This window comes from Phascolarctos cinereus, unplaced genomic scaffold (genome assembly GCF_003287225.1).
Source record: "Phascolarctos cinereus isolate Bilbo 61053 unplaced genomic scaffold, phaCin_HiC Scaffold_5;HRSCAF=322, whole genome shotgun sequence".
Classification (NCBI taxonomy): Eukaryota; Metazoa; Chordata; class Mammalia; order Diprotodontia; family Phascolarctidae; genus Phascolarctos; species Phascolarctos cinereus.
In genome coordinates, this window is record NW_027555958.1 from 296409100 (window position 1) to 296426407 (window position 17308).

Here is a 17308-nt window from a genome sequence, read left to right on the forward strand (position 1 = left end):
GAATCTCCATGTACAGCTTTAAAAAAACTCAGTAGTTCCAATATTGCCTTACTTATCTATATCTGCTTCTGAATTTCTTCCTGTTCCTTCCATGTGTTTTTAAAATATTTTATTCAAGGGGCAGCTAGGTTTTGGAGTGGATAGAGCACCAGTCCTGAAGTCAGGAGGACCTGAGTTCAAATCTGGCCTCAGACCAAACACTTGACACTTACTAGCTGTGTGACCCTGGGCTAGTCACTTAACTCTAATTGCCTAAAAAATATATATGTGTGTGTGTGTGTGTGTGTGTGTGTGTATTTCATTCAGATCCAACCATTTTGGAGAACAATTTGGAACTATGCCCAAAGGGCTATAAAAATGTGCATACCCTTTGATCCAGCAATAGCACTTCTAGGGCTATATTCCAAAGAGATCAGACAAATGGGAAAAGGACCCACATGTACAAAAATATTCATAGCAGCTCTTTTTGTGGTGGCAAAGAATTGGAAATTGAGAGGATGCCCATCAACTGGGGAATGGCTGAGCAGGTTATGGTATATGAATGTAATGGAATACTATTGTGCTATAAGAAATGATGAACAGATTGACTTCAGAAAAACCTGGAAAGATCTGTATGGTCTGATGCTGAGTGAAGTGAGCAGAACCAAGAGGACTTTATACACAATAACAGCCACATTGTGTGATGACTAATATTGATAAACTTAACCATTCTCAGCATTACAAGGATCTAAGACATCTCCAGAGGCCTCATGATGGAAAAATGCTATCCACATCCAAAGAAAGAACTGTGGAAGTTGAATCACTGTCATTTTTTTTCTCTTCTGTTGAGTTTTGTTTCCTCTTTCTGATGGTTCCTCCTATTGTTTTAATTTTTACTTACAACTTCACTAATGTGAAAATATGCTTAATAGGAATGTAAATGTATAGCCTATATCAGATTGTGCACAGTCTTGGGGAGGGTGGTGGGGAGGAAGGGGGAGAAAAATTTTAAAATCAAAAGCATATGGAAGTGATTGTTGATAAATCAAAATAAATTAATAAAATTTTAAAAATGCATTTCATTCATTCTTTTCTTTTAAAAAATAAATTTTTATTGGTAGCTTTTGTTTTTACCTCCCCTAAATTTCTCCCAGTATCCTTCTCCATTCTCAAGGGAGCTGGGTTGTGCAGGCCTAGAATCAGGAAGACCAGCATTAAAAACTGACCCCAGAGACTTACTAACTATATGACCCTGGGCAAGTCACTTAACTTTTACCTGCCTTAGTTTCCTCAACTATAAAATGAGGATCATAATAGCACCTACTTCATAGGACTGTTGTAAGGACTGAATAAAATAATATTTATAAAGTGCTTGGTACATAGTAGGTGCTTAATAAATGCTTATTCCATTATAAATATAAAAATAATGTTTTTATAGAAAAAAAAGAAGAAAAATCAGGAAAACATCAATACATCAAAAAATGTTTTGAAAATATATGTAATGTTCCATACCATGGACCTCCCACTTTTGTAAAAGAGTAAAGGATGGCATCTTCTCATATCTCTCCTTTGGGGCTGTGCTTCTTTGTAGTTTTGCAGTATTCACTTGTATTTGCTCCGGGTTTGTTGTTTTTTCTATTTAAATTATTAAAGTCATTGTCATCTTGCCTCTGCTTAATCCACTCTGTATCATCATGGAAGTCTTTCTATCTTTCTATAGCCTTCTACATTTTTATATTCTATATTTCTATAGCTTTTTATAGCTTCTCTATATTTATCACATTCATCATTTCTTATAGCATAGTAACATCCCCATTACATTCAAACATCACAATTTGTTTGGTCGTTCCCCAATCAATGGAACTGTTTCCAGTTTTCTGCTACCACCAAAAAAAAGGACTGCTATAAATATTTGGGTGTCTATGGAGACTTTTCTTCGCATCAATGACTTCCCCATGAGGTATGTGCATAGTAGTAGAATCTCTGAATCAAAAGGAATGGCCATTTTAGTCACTTTATTTGCATGATTCCAAATTCCTTTCCAGAATGGTTGTATTGATTCATAGCTGCACCAACAATGCACTGATTTGCCTATCTTCCTACAACCCCTCCCATATTGATGATTGCCATCTTTTTTTATTTTTGCCAGTTTGCTGGGTGGAAAGTATCCCCTATCCACTTAAGTTTAAAGTCTCTTCAGTCCTTAAGTTTCAAGTTTCTCCTGTGTCCAAGCTCGGACAAGACAGTTTCTAAGGTCCCTCTTAACTCTAAAAGTATATGCTTTTGTGGCTCTGTGATCTAGGGATCACGTGCAGCTTTCCTCTACGGGAGAGTTGACCACAACACAAACAGAATTTAGAGCTGGAGGGGAACTTTAACATCATCTAGTCCAACCCCCTCATTTTGTAGACAATGAAACTGAGGTCTAGAGAGGCCAAGTGACTTGCCCTAGGCCACATCAATAACAAGCTGAAGAACCAAAATTTGAATCCAGATCCCTTGACCCCAAATAGGGTAGTGAGCAACTTCTGGATTATCTACTGGCTTGGATTACTCACCTCCCTGCTTCCCTCCATTTGTAAGATAACTGAGAATCATAAGATGGCAGATTTGCAGCTGGAAGGGACCTTGGAGAAAGACCATTGAGGACAATGCTGTCATTTAACAGAAGAAGAAACTGAAGGCCAGACATGTGACTTGCCCAGGGCCACATAGTGGAAGAGCTGGGATTTGAACCAAGGTCCTTGGACTCCAGATCCAGTACCCTTTCTATTGCCCCACGCTGCCTCCCCAAGCCTATTCATCACATTCTAATTTATACTGTATGTGTATGACTCATCATTCCTAGCAAACCATAATTAATCAATCAGCAAGTATCTATTTTAACAAATATTTATACTTAATAATACTTGCACTTCACAAATATTTTATACTTAATAAATAAATATTTTAATACACAGTTACTATGCCAAACACTGGTAAGAGCTGAAGATATAATGAAAAGGCCCAAACAGTCCCTGGCACACAGCGAGGTCCTTGAGAGCAGAGACCCTTGGTGACTTAATTATTTCCTCTAGTGCCCAGCACTTAGTGTTAATTTTGTGAATTAATGATTAACTGGAATTTTAATACCATTTCTGCCACTAAGTAGCTTGAGCACCTTGAGTAACTTGAGCAAGTTTTCTAAGCTTTAATTTTTTTGTCTATAACATGAGGAGCTTGGACTAGAGGGTCTCAAAAATCCCTTCCAACTCTGATATTCTATATTCTATAATCTACAATCCCTCCCAGCTCTAACATTCTAGGTTCTAACAACCCTTCCAGTACTAATAGTCTAGGTTCTCTGCTCTAGGATCCCTACCAACTCAGTTCTGATATTCTATGTTATATACTTTAATCTAGGTGGTATAGTAGACAGAGCGCCAGACCTGGAATCAGGAAGACCTGAGCTCAAATCCAGCCTCAGTTGGCAACATGAACTGTAACACAAACTGGAGAAGGAAATAGCAAACCACTACAGTATCCTTGCTAAGAAAATCCCAAATGGAGTCACAAAGAATCAGATACAACTGCAACCACTGAGCAATAACATAGTTTAAAACCCCTCCCAACTCTGCCATTCTATGTAACATGAACAGGGCCCTTCTGGCCCTGATATCATCATCTTTAACGTCCCTCCTAATACATATGTAGAGCCTATATCAGACTGCACGCCGTCTTGGGGAGGGAGGAGGAGAAAATTTAAAACTCAAAAGCTTATGGAAGTGAGTGTTGAAGACTAAAAATAAATTAATTTTTAAAAAAATAAATAAAATCCCTCCTAGTTCTGACATTCTATATGATCTGTCTTCTAAAGTCCCTCCCAGCTCTCACATTCAAGGGTCTAAGGGCCCTTCCAGCACTAACATTCCTTTACAAGGTCCCTTCCAACTCTGACCCTGTAATTCTGTAATTAGACAAACTGATGAGCTGGTAGGGTTTTTGCTATAGATAAAAAACAGGGAGCTTTGGAGAAATGAGAGGCCTTTATCCTTTCGATTTTCTTCTCCCAATATCCAGCTGGCACTCATTCTTTGTTCCCATGGGTCCTTTGGCCACATCGGCTTCCTCCCCTGCCACGCCTCTCACTTTTGGTATCCCCCTACACACACTCTCTCTCTCTCTCTCTCTCTCTCTCTCTCTCTCTCTCTCTCTCTCTCTCTCTCACACACACACACACACACACACACACACACTCCCTGTCTGTCTCCTGCTTCAAGCCCTGACAGTGCCCACTCATCCTTCTCTCCACCCACTCCTTCAGATCTCTGGGCTCTGGCATCCCCCTCTCCCTTTGTCAGCTTGGCACTACATCTTTCAGCCCTCAGCCTGCCAAGCTGGGGGCCTTACATGCCCCCCCTCCACTTCTCCATGCCTGGGCATCCTTTCTCCTTCCCCTTGGCTTTGGCAGTCTCTTCAAGCCTCAACACTATCCTCATCCACCTGCCCTTAGGGGCTGGAGACTCAAAGATTCATGCCCAAGTCAGTTTGGCCATCCTCTTGCCTCAAGGCCAACCCAAGCCTCCACTGGCCCAAAGAGACCATCATCTTCTGCTCCTAGAGTCCTATAAAAAGAAATTCTGCAGCCTCCCTCAGGCATCCATTCAGGGGATGAAGTCTCCTATTTACAGAGCACTGGGGCCTTATTAAAACAAACCTATTTCCCTCCTGCTGCATACTTAGGACGATGTTAAAGTGACTTCCATTTGAGAAAGAGATGCAGACAACTCAATCATCAGCAAATAGAGGCAACTCTTGACTATCTGGCTCGTGGCCAAAGGAGGGCCAGATAATCATCATTTCTTAAAAGTAAATAATCCAAAAAGCATATAATCCGAAAATGATTCTATTTGGCTTCGGAATGAGTCACACACATAAACACATACATACACACCCAGTACCAAGACCCAGCTGGGCAGTGGAGAGGAGGAGGAGGAGGGGGAGGTCACAGATAATCTATGTATAAAGTATTAATACTATTAATAACTCACAGTCAGATGGTACTTTAAAGTTCCCAATGCACACCGACCCTGTGAAATAGGCAAGACAAACTTTACAATCCCTTATTTCATGTATGAGGAAAGTGGGAGTCAGGAACAACCCAGGTTTCCTGACTCTGAGGCCAGTGCTAGCTGCCCATCAATAGTTCAAGTCAATTTGGCAAACATTTATTAATGTATGGCCTCAGACACTTACTAGCTGTGTGATCTTGGGCAAGTCAATTCATCCTGTTTGCCTCAGTTCCTCAACATGTAAAATGAGTCACAGAATGAAATGGAAAACCCCTCCAGTATCTTTGCCAAGAAAACCCCAAATGGGCCACGAAAAGTTGGACACGACTGAAAAATAACTCAACAACAATGTGTAAGGTGTATGCTTCAGCTCTAGAGATACAAAGATAAAATATTATAGCCCTGGACCTCTAGCATTTAACAGTCTACAAGACTGGAAAAATTTATAGTAAGAGTCCAGCACCCATCGTTCAAAATATCAGTTTCACTGATGTCTTTTGTTTTTTACATCACAGTCTTCTCTGGATATACAATCCTCTCCTCAGCTCCCCATTCCTCAGTCTCCAATCAAACTTTCCCTTTATAACAAAGAAAGCAATTAAGCAAAATCAACCAATACCATGTCTGGCAATGTATGAACCATTCTCCCCTCTCTGCCTCTATGCTGAGATAGCCTTTTCTTTTTAAAAAAATTTTTAATTTAAAAAATGGGTTTTTCTTTATAAAAATTTTCTTTCATATTATTATGAACTTGACAACTATGATCTTTCTATATTCAAAGAAAACAGGAAAAAAAGATTGTATATAAAGGCACAAATCTCTATTACATGCAGCTTGGTTTTTTTTAAAGTATATAATACATTTAACACAACAGTTCTAAAGTTGTCTTCATCGCCAGTCTCTTTCTGAACTTCCTTCTACCCTCTTCTGGATATTTGAAAAAATATTCTTTTCTTTCTTCTTCCTTTTCTTTTTTTTATTTTTTGGGGTACAGAATTAATACTTCTACTTCCCCCTCAAAAAAACTCTGCCCCTACAAACCCTCACATACATGCATGGACATGCACATGCGCGTGCGCGTGCGTGCACACACACACACGCGCATGCACACCAAGTTCTCCCTTGTATCTCAGTGATCTTTTATTTATGTTGTAATCATTGCCAGTATCCACTTCTCAACATTCTTAGCAAAACTCAGAGCTGGCCTTGGTCTCAAGGTCACCTTATACAGCATTACCCTTGCTCAGGTCAAAGGTAAAAACCTAGCTTTCAGACCAAAAAAAAAAATTGATAGATGTTCATCAATAACAGAGATTCCATGATCTCCCATGGGGTTCTAGCATTTATATCATTTTTGCCTCTAGTAAACCTAAACTGATAAATCAAGTTTTAGTCTGCTTTCTCACCTGAGGACCCTCTAAAAGGACAGAGAACTATTGGTCACAGCCTAGTTGAGAGCTGACAGTGTCAGAAGTGGAAAGAATTTTATGGCTTATCTTATCCAACTCCATCATTTGATGGGGGGGGGAAGGGGAAGAAAAGCAAGACCCAGACATGCTAGCTGATTTGCCCAGCATCACACAACACCGGAAGAAAAAAAAGGTCAATGAATAAGGACATTTGGGCAAAAGGGATTGGGATTATTGAGAAAGAAGAAGGGGAGTCCAAGAAAAGTTGGTCTTGGATAACAGGTTGTAGGGAAGAGGCTGTGAAGAATGGACCCCATGGAGATTATAAACTCCCTAAGGGTAGAAGCTGTATGCCACCACAGCACATTGTTGTTCAGTCATTTCAATCATATCCGACTCTTCATGACCCCATTTGGGGTTTTCTTGGCAAAGATACTGGAGTGGTTTGCCATTTCCTTCGCTGCTTATTTTACAGATGAGGAAAATGAGATACAGCAAACACTTTAAGGTGGGGAGGCGCTTCACTAAAGGTCTTATTGACTGAATTAGTTTCTTGGAGACTTCAGCTTTTTCAACAAGATTTTCTTAAAAATTAAGCACCTTACTCTGTGCCACACAAAGACAAAAGTGAATTTATCCCTGCCCTCAAGAAGCTTACATTCTACTGTAAATTATTTTGTCGACCTAGACTTTTGTTCATGGCTCTCTGCTCTTAGTACTTCCTAAACTTCCCTTATCTCCAAACCCCAACTAGAGGCACACTCTGATCTTGGCTCTGAGCCTTCTTGGTTATCCAGGCTCAGAGAGTTACCACATTACAACTTATTACATTATTATTACTTATTACATTAATAATTACATATTATTATAATCCCCTATTACTGCGTTGTTGTTGTTCTTCTTCTTCTCCTCCTCCTCCTCCTCCTTCTTCTTCTTTTCCTCCTCCTCCTCTTCCTCCTCCTTCTTCTTCTCCTCCTCCTCCTCCTCTTCCTCCTTCTCCTCCTCCTCCTTCTTCTCCTTCTCCTTCTCCTTCTCCTTCTCCTTCTCCTTCTCCTTCTCCTTCTCCTTCTCCTTCTCCTTCTCCTCCTCCTCCTCTCTCCTCCTCCTCCTCCTTCCTCCTCTCCTCCTCCTCCTCCTCCTCCTCCTCCTCCTCCTCCTCTCCTCCTCTCCTCCTCCTCTCCTCCTCCTCCTCCTCCTCCTTCTTCTTCTTCTTCTTCTTCTTCTTCTTTTCCTCCTCCTCCTCTTTCTCCTCCTCCTTCTTCTCCTCCTCCTCCTTCTTCTCCTCCTCCACCTCCACCTCCTCCTGCTGTTTTCTTGCCACCTAGTTCTAGCACCCAATATCCAGGATTGTGCTCCTTGTATCTAGTTATTTTTCCTTTCTCACACCTGTGACCACCCCTTCCCCCAGAACAAAATAAAATGTTTCCTTTATTCACAAGCAGGGGAATAGTAACAGAAACATCAAGAATAAGAGTTCAGGTAAGTGACAGGATCTATAAAACTACTTTGATATAGTAGAAAGAGCACCAGATTTGCAGTTTGAAGACCTGGATTCAAGAGGCACAATTCTCCTACTTACTAAAAACTGTGTGAACTTTATAAGCCATGAACCTGTATGGGCCTCAGTCTCCTCATCTGTAACATAAGAGTGTTGGACTAGAGTAGAGCTTCTCAACCTTTTTTTGTATCATAATTCCCTTTGGTGGTCCTCTGGAGACAATGGATGCCTATTTGGAATAATGTTTTTGGATGCATAAGACAAAATACATGATTACAAAGGAAACTAATTATATTGAAATATAGTTATCAAAATACTTAAAAAATAAGTCCATGAGCCCCAAATTAAGAACCTTTGATAGATGATTTCAAAGGGTACCTCCAAACTCTAAAACATTATAATTCTATCCAGACTAGATGAGGTGGTATCCTAAATTCCTCAACTACGCTCTGGCTTACAGTTCCTCCTAGTTTGACCCATGATTCTCTCAGCCAGTAGCCTTTAGCTGCATGTATTATATCTGTCCCCCAAACGAGAATGGCACCTTCCCCACCAGAACAACCCCCACTACATAGTGTATTTGTGATTCACTTGGATACTCTGGTCCAAGCCAAATGAAAAATCCCCAGCTCACCTTCAACCAGCTTATAAGCTTCCCAATTAATAGCAGCCTTTTTCATCTTCCCTTCAATTTCCTAATGAATAATAACTATATATTATCTCTTCTTTGTCCCCTAATGGGCTCATGTTTTTAAAAAACTTATCACATCCAAATAAAGTTTTTTTCCTCACCCAGAGTCAGTCAACAAGCATTTATTAAGTGCCTACTATGTGCCAGGCACTGTGCTGAGAGTTCAGACACAGAAAAAGGCAAAATACGGTCCCTGGTCTTAAGGAACTCACATTCTAATGGGGGAGATAACATGCAAACAGCTAGATACAAACAAGATAGGTACTGACTAATGTGGAGATCAGGAAAGGAATACAATAATTGAGTCAGATGCCAGTTTATCTTTAGAATTCAAAAAAGAGAGCTCCTTTTGTTACATCTGCCTCACCTGGTTCCTCTTTTTGTTACAGCGGCATCTTTTTGTGCCAGCTCAGACAGAAGAAATAAGATATTTGCCTGATGTGGGTAAGATGATGGGTATGTAGACGCGCATGGTGATAATGCTATGTAGCACAATGGATAGACCCAGATTCAAGCCCTGCCTAGTAACCCACAGTGGTTGCATGATCCTGGTCAAGTCATTTAACTTCTCATTGCTCTAGGCAACTCCCTGTTAGCAATCAATCAACAAGTACTTATGAAGCACCTACTATGTACTAGGTACTATACACTAGGTGTTAGGGATACAAGTATAAACTTTGTATTATAAAGGATGAAACAATCCTTACGTGAAAGGAGCTCACATTCTACTGAGAGAGACAAGTACTTATAAAAATACGTACAGCATTAATATAAAGTGAATAAATACAAATGTAAACAAACTAATTAAATACCAGGTAGCTTCAGGAGAGAGGACACCAGCAGTTGGTGGGAGCGAGAAAGCTTCACACAGAAGGTGGCGCCTAAGCAGCATCTTCAAAGAAGAGAGGGACTCTGGGAGGCAGAGGCAGGGAAAGAGCATCCTAAGCATGGGGGACTTTGGATGTATCTGTTTCATGTTGTCCCTCCCATTAGATTGTAAGTTCCTTGAGGTCTTTTGCCTCTTTTCATATCCCTGGTGCTTAGCAGGTGGCTGGTGCACTCAATAAATGTTTATTGAATTGAGGTGGGGTGTCAAGAGTGAGGAAGATATTAGTTGTAATTCTTACTTACAACATCACTAATGTGAAAATATGTTTAATAGGAATGTATATGTATAGCCTGCCATCTTGGGGAGGGAGGTGGGAAGGGAGGGGGAGGAAAATTTAAAACTCAAAAGCTTATGGAAGTGATTGTTGATAATTCAAAATAAATTAATTTTTTAAAAAAATTAAAAACAAAAACAAAAACAAAGAGTGAGGAAGAGAAAGAAGGCTGCTTTGTTTAGCTGGAAGATTTTGGGAGGGAGGGCACAATGACCAATGAGTCTAGAAGATAGTACAGGGAGTTCCCTGGCCTGGGAGTTCCCTATCCTAGTGAAATCAGAGATCCAACTCTTTTTTCCATCCCTATGTTGTTGGGTGTTAGTTCCTAAAGGTCAACCTCAGACAGCTAGATGCCCTGCGGGGTTAGTGCAGAGGATGGGACAAAACACCTGAGAAACTAGTCATAAGGAGTTTGTGAGAAGAGGATCCCATTCTCTTCAGTTCCAGAGAGCCCACTGGGTAGAGAAGATTGTCAATGAAGCATGAGTTCTGTGCCCTAACAAAGCATTCTGCTACATTCATGTTTCTGATAGAGACTGTGCCCCTACTGCAAGCTAACCGTGTCCCCTGTGTGTTATTGCTAGGGGGAACCAGGAAAGCTTGGGGAAGTGCTTGGCTCCTCACTCCTTTCAGACTAGCAACAGAAGGTCAGAAGGGTCCTTGTCATCAACCAGGCTAATTATCTTTTCCATTAGTCATTAGCCTTCTTCTCTGACCAATAGCCTGGGAAGGAAACAGCAGCCTTTTCTAGCTTAAGCTTTCCTTCCTTAGCTAAGGAGGTCACATTCATGGAGCCTTTATTGAAACACACATAATCTGGGGAGACAAAGAGCTCATCCTTCAGGGGGAAAAAAAATCTGTCTAAGCAGTAGTAGTATGGTGTGTGCCTCCATCAAGCTCAGAATCTGAGAAGCGACACCCTGGAGAGTCCCCAGACTGATGTGGACAGTGTAAAGAATGTTTAATATATTGATTGAGGAAGACCAATGAAATACGAGTCTAGAATTTGCTCTGAAAATAAGAAACTGCATTCTGCTCACGCTCTTTCAATTTCCTTGCAGTCATGGCAACCTGGCTCTCTCCTGAAGACAATGCATCCCTAGGCAACCTCACCAGTACTGGCTGTGTTGTATCTCATGCTTCCAACATACTGGGCTGGGAGGAGGGGCAGGTAAGGTCCTTGCTCCAAACTGCCTCTTCCAGGGTCTCTCCCTCCCCACCTTCACTCAGTGATGTCCTCTCCTTTGGCCTTCACTTGTTCCAGATTTATCAGCCTATCCAGATCCCCAGGGCTGTTACCTACCAACCTCCGTGTCTTTTCTCCTCTCCTTTCTTAAGGAATGAATTTGTTTTCATTTAAAAAGCATTTGTTTTCTCTCCTTCCCACTTCCTCCTTCTCTTGAAAAAATAAAAAAGAAAGAAAAACAGAACCCTTATAACAAATATGCAGTCAAGCAAAACAAATTTTAGCACTGGGCATGTCCAAAAACCTCTGTCTTGTTCTTCACCCCGAGTCCCTCACCCCTCTCTGAGGAGATGGGTAGCATGTTTCATTGTGAGTCCTCTGAAATCAGGGTTGGTCACTATGTTGATCGGGGTTCTTAAGATTCATTCAAAGTTATTGGTCTTAACAATGGTGTTACTGTATGAATTGTTCTCCTGGTTCTAGTCCGCTCTCCATCAGTGAATACATTTTCTCAGGCTTTTCCAACACTGTTCCTTCTCTTCAGAAGAGAAAGCCCCTACATCCATCCTCAGGGAGCTCCCAGTCTGATGGGGAAGTTGCTGACTCAGCCCTATGTGGCTTAGCTTGATGTTGCAATGAGGCAGATGCCAAAGGTAAGTGGCTCAAAGAGTACTGGGGACAAAGGCCAGCCTTTGATGTAACATGACTTTGGGTCCATGTGGGCATAATCACAGATTGCCTACTAGTGAATTGCTAGGAGGAAAAAAATAATTTAGGTTGATACTCTATGAGTGATTCGTGGAAAGAAATGGATAGGCTGAGCTATGGATTATGAACCCATTAAAGTCAATTGTCAAGGGAAGGGACAGGTGACTCAGTTTCCTTCTCCATACTATGGTTCTAATGGGAGTATGTTTGCTTTCCTAAAGCATTTCCTAAGTGTATCAGACCTTAAAAGATCTAGGTGGCAACCTTTTTAAAAAAGCTTTCTGCCTCCTGAGCTCACTGCATTCAGAATACAAAGCTCCAAAGGCCGATGGCTCTCCTATACCCATAAAGAGTAGTACAAGCAGAAAAAAAAGAGACCCCACTGCCAGTGAAAAACTCAAAATGCCTCAGTTGTGGATCAGATCCAAGCCCCTTTCTAAGAGTCTCTCTGGAGGGTTTTAAGACACACATCACATGCCAAGGAATTCTGGTTGCCCCATCTTTTACTTCTTCTCCCTCTCTCCCCCCTATTTTTTTTCATTTTTCCTTCCTGTCTTTATTTCTCTCTCCTTTTATTGCTCACTCTCTTCCTCTTGTTTCTCCCTTCATCCATTTCTCCCTCTCTCTTTCTTTTTCCTTCTTTCTCTTCCTCCCCTCATTTACATTGTTCAGTAAGGACATTTTTTACTTGTCAACTAAAGTCTTATTTCTTGCATTTCCATTTTCCTGGGGAATTTCATCACTGGTCCCATCCTCCCTTTTCTGATTGGTTCCCATCTCTGCCTCCCAGGCTTCATTCACCTTTCCCAGCTTGGACCTCCCCTCTCCATCTCTTCTGGGGTTGGAAGGAGCGGGAGGGGGAAAGCAGATAAAGCTCCGCCTCCCCTCTCTTCTTTCTCTCTCTCCTTCTCCCTACTCTTTCTTTTCTTTCTCTTCATGCCTTCTCTTCTTTCCTTTTGCCTCCTTCCTCCGGAGGGAGGTATGAGATTCCTGGGGTACAGAGCCCCTACTTCCCATTTTTTTGCATCTGGGGAATCCGTCCCCTTTCAATTAAGGGACTGATATGACAGACTGGACACTTGGAGGTGGAGAGGAGACCCTCCGCCTTTAGCTTCTCTGATTTGCACACCCTTCCCCTCACCCCCTGCCGGTTTCGTGGGCACAGAGACTTATGCCCTCGTCTGCATCCTTGACCCTTGCCCGGCCTGCCCCCGGCTGCCAGCCTCAGCGCCCAGGGCGTGGGCGGGAAGGGGCCAGCAGCGGGCTGCGGTAATCACAGAGCGGCGCCGACTCTGCTACAGCCGGCCCAGCTTTGTCTTTTCCTGCCCCGGCGAGGTGCGGTTGGCCGGGGGCAGCGCCCTGGTGGCAGAGGGCAAAGAGGACTGGCCGAAGGCTCGGCCGCCCAGGATGGGTTTAGAAAGCTGGAAGCTCTGGCCAAGACCACAACCGAGGTGGAAGCGACGGAAATAGCTGCTGTTTCCATACCGTGCGACCTCCCCGCCTCCCTCTGTCCCCGTATTGCTTCCCTCCTTCCTCTCTCCTTCTGGCCTCTCCTCCCTCTCTCCCTTCCCGCACTCCTGGCTTGGGTTTTCCTCTCCCTTCTTTTCTGGCGCCTTCCCTTTTAACTCGTCTCCACATCCCGCTAGCTCCCTGCAGCCTCCAGCCTAGGGGGCGTCTGCATGGGCGTCCCCACCACATCCTGCCCCACACTAAAGAAACAGAAGAGGCCAAATCAACCAGGCTCCTTCCCATGAAGTCAGGAGGAATAATCCTAGGCGCAAAGGGACCCACAATCTGTGAATGTACCCCTAAGCAGTACACCTCCAGTCTGTTTCAGAGAAGAATCTTCTATTCCTGCCTTTTCCTTTCCCCCCACCCAAGCTGATCGGGATCAGTCCTTTGTTGGGGGTGGGGTTCTGGATGTTGCGGAGAGCACCACAGGAAACACTGTTCCCCCCTTTAGAAAGCTCCTAGTCTGATGAAAGGAAGAAAGAATTACGGAATCTGAGTTGGGATATCAGAGGTCACTTAGTCCTAATTCATACCTGAATAGGTGTTTCACCTGTTATTAGGGAACTCCAAGTCTGATCCAGGAGGAGGGGAGAGGACACAGAATCACAGAATCTGAATCGTGATTCCAGAGATTACTTATTCTAATTCACGCTTGAGCAGAATTGTCTTTCTTTAAGAAATCCAAGTCATCCATTGTTTATTAAAAGAATTCTATAATAGGAACTCACTACATCTTGAGTCAGCCCATCCCACTTTGGCGCAGCTGGAATTGAGAACTGTTTGCCTTATGTACAAGATAATCCTCCTCTCCAAAGTGTCCAACAATTATTTCCTGTTCTTCCCTCTGTGGCCAAGCAGAATAAAATGATCCCTCTTCCACATGACAGTCCTTCAATCACTTGATGACAACCATCGTCATGTCCCCCTTAAATCTTTTTTTCAATGGGTTAAACATCATCCATTGTTTCAACAAATTCATAGTTTCCATTCCTCTTAACATCTTGGTCCCCCTCTGGATGTCAGTTTGTCAATATCCTACCCTAGCATGTGATATCCAGAACTGAATACAATACCCTAGATGTGATCTAACCTGGACAGATACAAAGGATCATCTCATTATGTACAGATTATCTCTATTAAGGCAGCTGAAGACTGTTAGCTGTTTTTGGATGGCATGTCATAGCACTTACTGAGAGCTTGCAAATCACTAAAATTCCCTTATCTTCTTCCATGAAAACTGTTGTCTAACCTTCATATTATACTAATGAAATTGATTTTTTTTAACCAGAGTGCAGGATTTTTTCATTTATCCCCATTCATTTTCATCTTACTGGATTCACCCTATTGGTCTAGGTAAAAAGATATTTTTGGTGACTCAGTGGATAGAGCACTGGGCTTGGAATCAGGAAAACTCATCTTCTTGAGTTCAAATCTGGTCTCAGACACTAGCCATGGACCGTGGACAAGTCACTTAACCCTTAACCTTGACAGATGAATTACCTCATCTATAAAATGAGCTGGAGAAGGAAGTGGCAAACTACTCCAGCATTTCTGCCAAGAAACCCCAAAATGGGGTCACAGAGAGTTAGACACAACTCACAACAACAACAATAAATTCTGTAGTTAGTCATCCCTCCCAGCGAGGTGTCAACCATAAGGTAAACAAACATCACTACATCCATCTATCCAACTCACTGACAATGTAGAGAAAGTGCACATCTACGTATGACAGCAAATCCACAAGCATATATTAAAGACTTACTGTGTGCCAGGCACTGTGCTTACAGCTGGGGGTACAAATACAAACAAAAAGAAAGGGAGCCCCTGCTTTCAAGGAGTTTACATTACAATGGGGGAAGGCAACACATACAAAGGAAGCTGAAGGTGGGGGAGTGAAAAGGTAAGCTGTGCTATCATATTTGAAGGAGAAATGAGATAGAGACAGTGGAATGGAGGACAAGACTATGGGAAGACAAGATTTTACCTCCCCACTCTAGAAACAGACTTTGATATTAGCACAAAGTACAGCCCAGATTTCATACGGTGTAGCTCAGGTATTGAGTGGTCCACTCATCTGCAGACTGAGAGGGAACAACCCCTACCATACCCATAGCTAAAAACCCTTTCACCACCCCTTACTCTTCCAAGCCCAAGGATACCGTATCCAGGCTACTTAAGGGTAACCTATTCCTCTTCTCCAGTTGCCATTTTCTGTTCTTTCATTCTTATTTACCTCAACCTTACTGCTTTTGTGTTCCAGATTTGCTCTACTCGCTACTTCCACTGTGCCCTCTGGAATCCTTGTTTTATCATTAACAAAATTCTCTTCATTTCAGAACTTTTCCTATTGTGTTCCTTCCATCTTCTAGTAGTCATGGAGCCTGGCTCATCCCAGGAAACACCGAATCCCAGGTCAGCCTTTTCAGTGCCCAGCTCACTGTCCAACTCCTTAATGTAGTTGATGACGTTCTCTCAAATATCAAAGCCTCCCAGTTCCTCATTCTCATCTCCCATGCTCTACTCCTTCACTGCACACAATCACACATCTATAATTTTTCCATTTAAATGATGAAAAATTCTGGAATTCCCTTATCTGAACTCAACTTTCTACCATTCTCTCTCTCCTTAAGCCTCACTCCTCTTAAGTCTGTTCTTTTTCCTCACCCTGACATTCAGTCTCCCCATGCCTTCAGGAGTAGCCCTCCCAGGCCATCACCTTGATTTGGCTTTACTTTTCTTTCTTCCTGATCTCAGTTCTACAGTTAAGCAAGCTCAACGTTACAGATGACAGACTGAGAGATGGGAGGGACCTTCAAGGTCTACATTGTCCTACTGAAACTCATACCTTGCCAAACTCAAATCTTGGATTGTTCTCCCTCCTCCCTCCCCCACCTCATCTGCTTTTTCCATTCCTACTCCCATGGTGCTGAAAGGAGCTGAAGGAAGTCATGAAACCCCACCTTCTGGATACACTACATACATACATACATACATACATACATACATACATACATACATACATACATACATACATGTTATCTGATCTCAAATGGAACCTGCACCCAGGCAATCCTTTTAGTCCTCCCTAATTGACCTAATTAGGAGCAGCTAGGTGGTGAAGCAGATAAAGTGCCAGGCCTGCAGTCAGGAAGACTCATCTTCCTGAGTTCAAATCTGGCCTCAGAAACTTATTGGCTGGGACCTAGGCAAGTCATTTAACCCTGTGTGCCTCAGTTCCCTCATCCTGTCAAATAAGCTGGAGAAGAAAACAACAAAAACTCCAGTACCTTTGCCAAGAAAACTTCAAATGGGTTTGTGAAGAGTCAGACATGACTGAAAACGACAGAACAAAAATAAATATCTGAGAGCTAGTTAGAGCTGGCTCCAACACACCCTCACCCACTCTCCTTTAAAACAATCCCCATATTCTGTACCAGGTCATATTGTACTTAATCAATACCGGTTTGTGTTCTTCAGTGTTGATTTCTGTAACTTAATCTTGTTTCTCCAATCCAACTGGAAGGTCCTCGAGATTTCTCAACACTCTACACTTCCATGCTTTCAAACATCTTTAAACCCAGCTGGCTGCAAAAGACTCAATGTGTTCAGGGTCAGAAATGATAGTTCAGCATCTAGGAAGGGGTTCAGTGTCAGGTATGACAGGGGGCTCAATATTAATGTTAGGGATGAGGTGCTTGGTGTCAGGGACAGGGAGTTCATTGGCATGGATGGGGACTCAGTGCCTGGGACAAGGTTCAGTGTCGGGTATGGGGGGTTCAGTGTTAGGGATGGGATGCTTAGTGTAAGGGATGGGGACTCAGTATCTTCGATAAGGAGTTTGCTTTTATGGTTGGGGCTTGGTACCAAGGATTGAGAAACACACTGGCATAGATGGGGGCTCAGTGTCAGGGAGAGGACTCAGTGTCAAGGATGATTGTCATTGTCAATGTCAAGGATGGGTACTCAGCATCTGGCATGGAAGTGTCAAAGATGGGAGCTCAATGTCAGAGATGGGGAGGGGGATTCATATCAAGGATCAGGGCTCCATATGAGGGATAGGGATCTAAATAATAGAGCTGGAGGGTCTGAGGTCAGAATTGGAAGTTGTGGT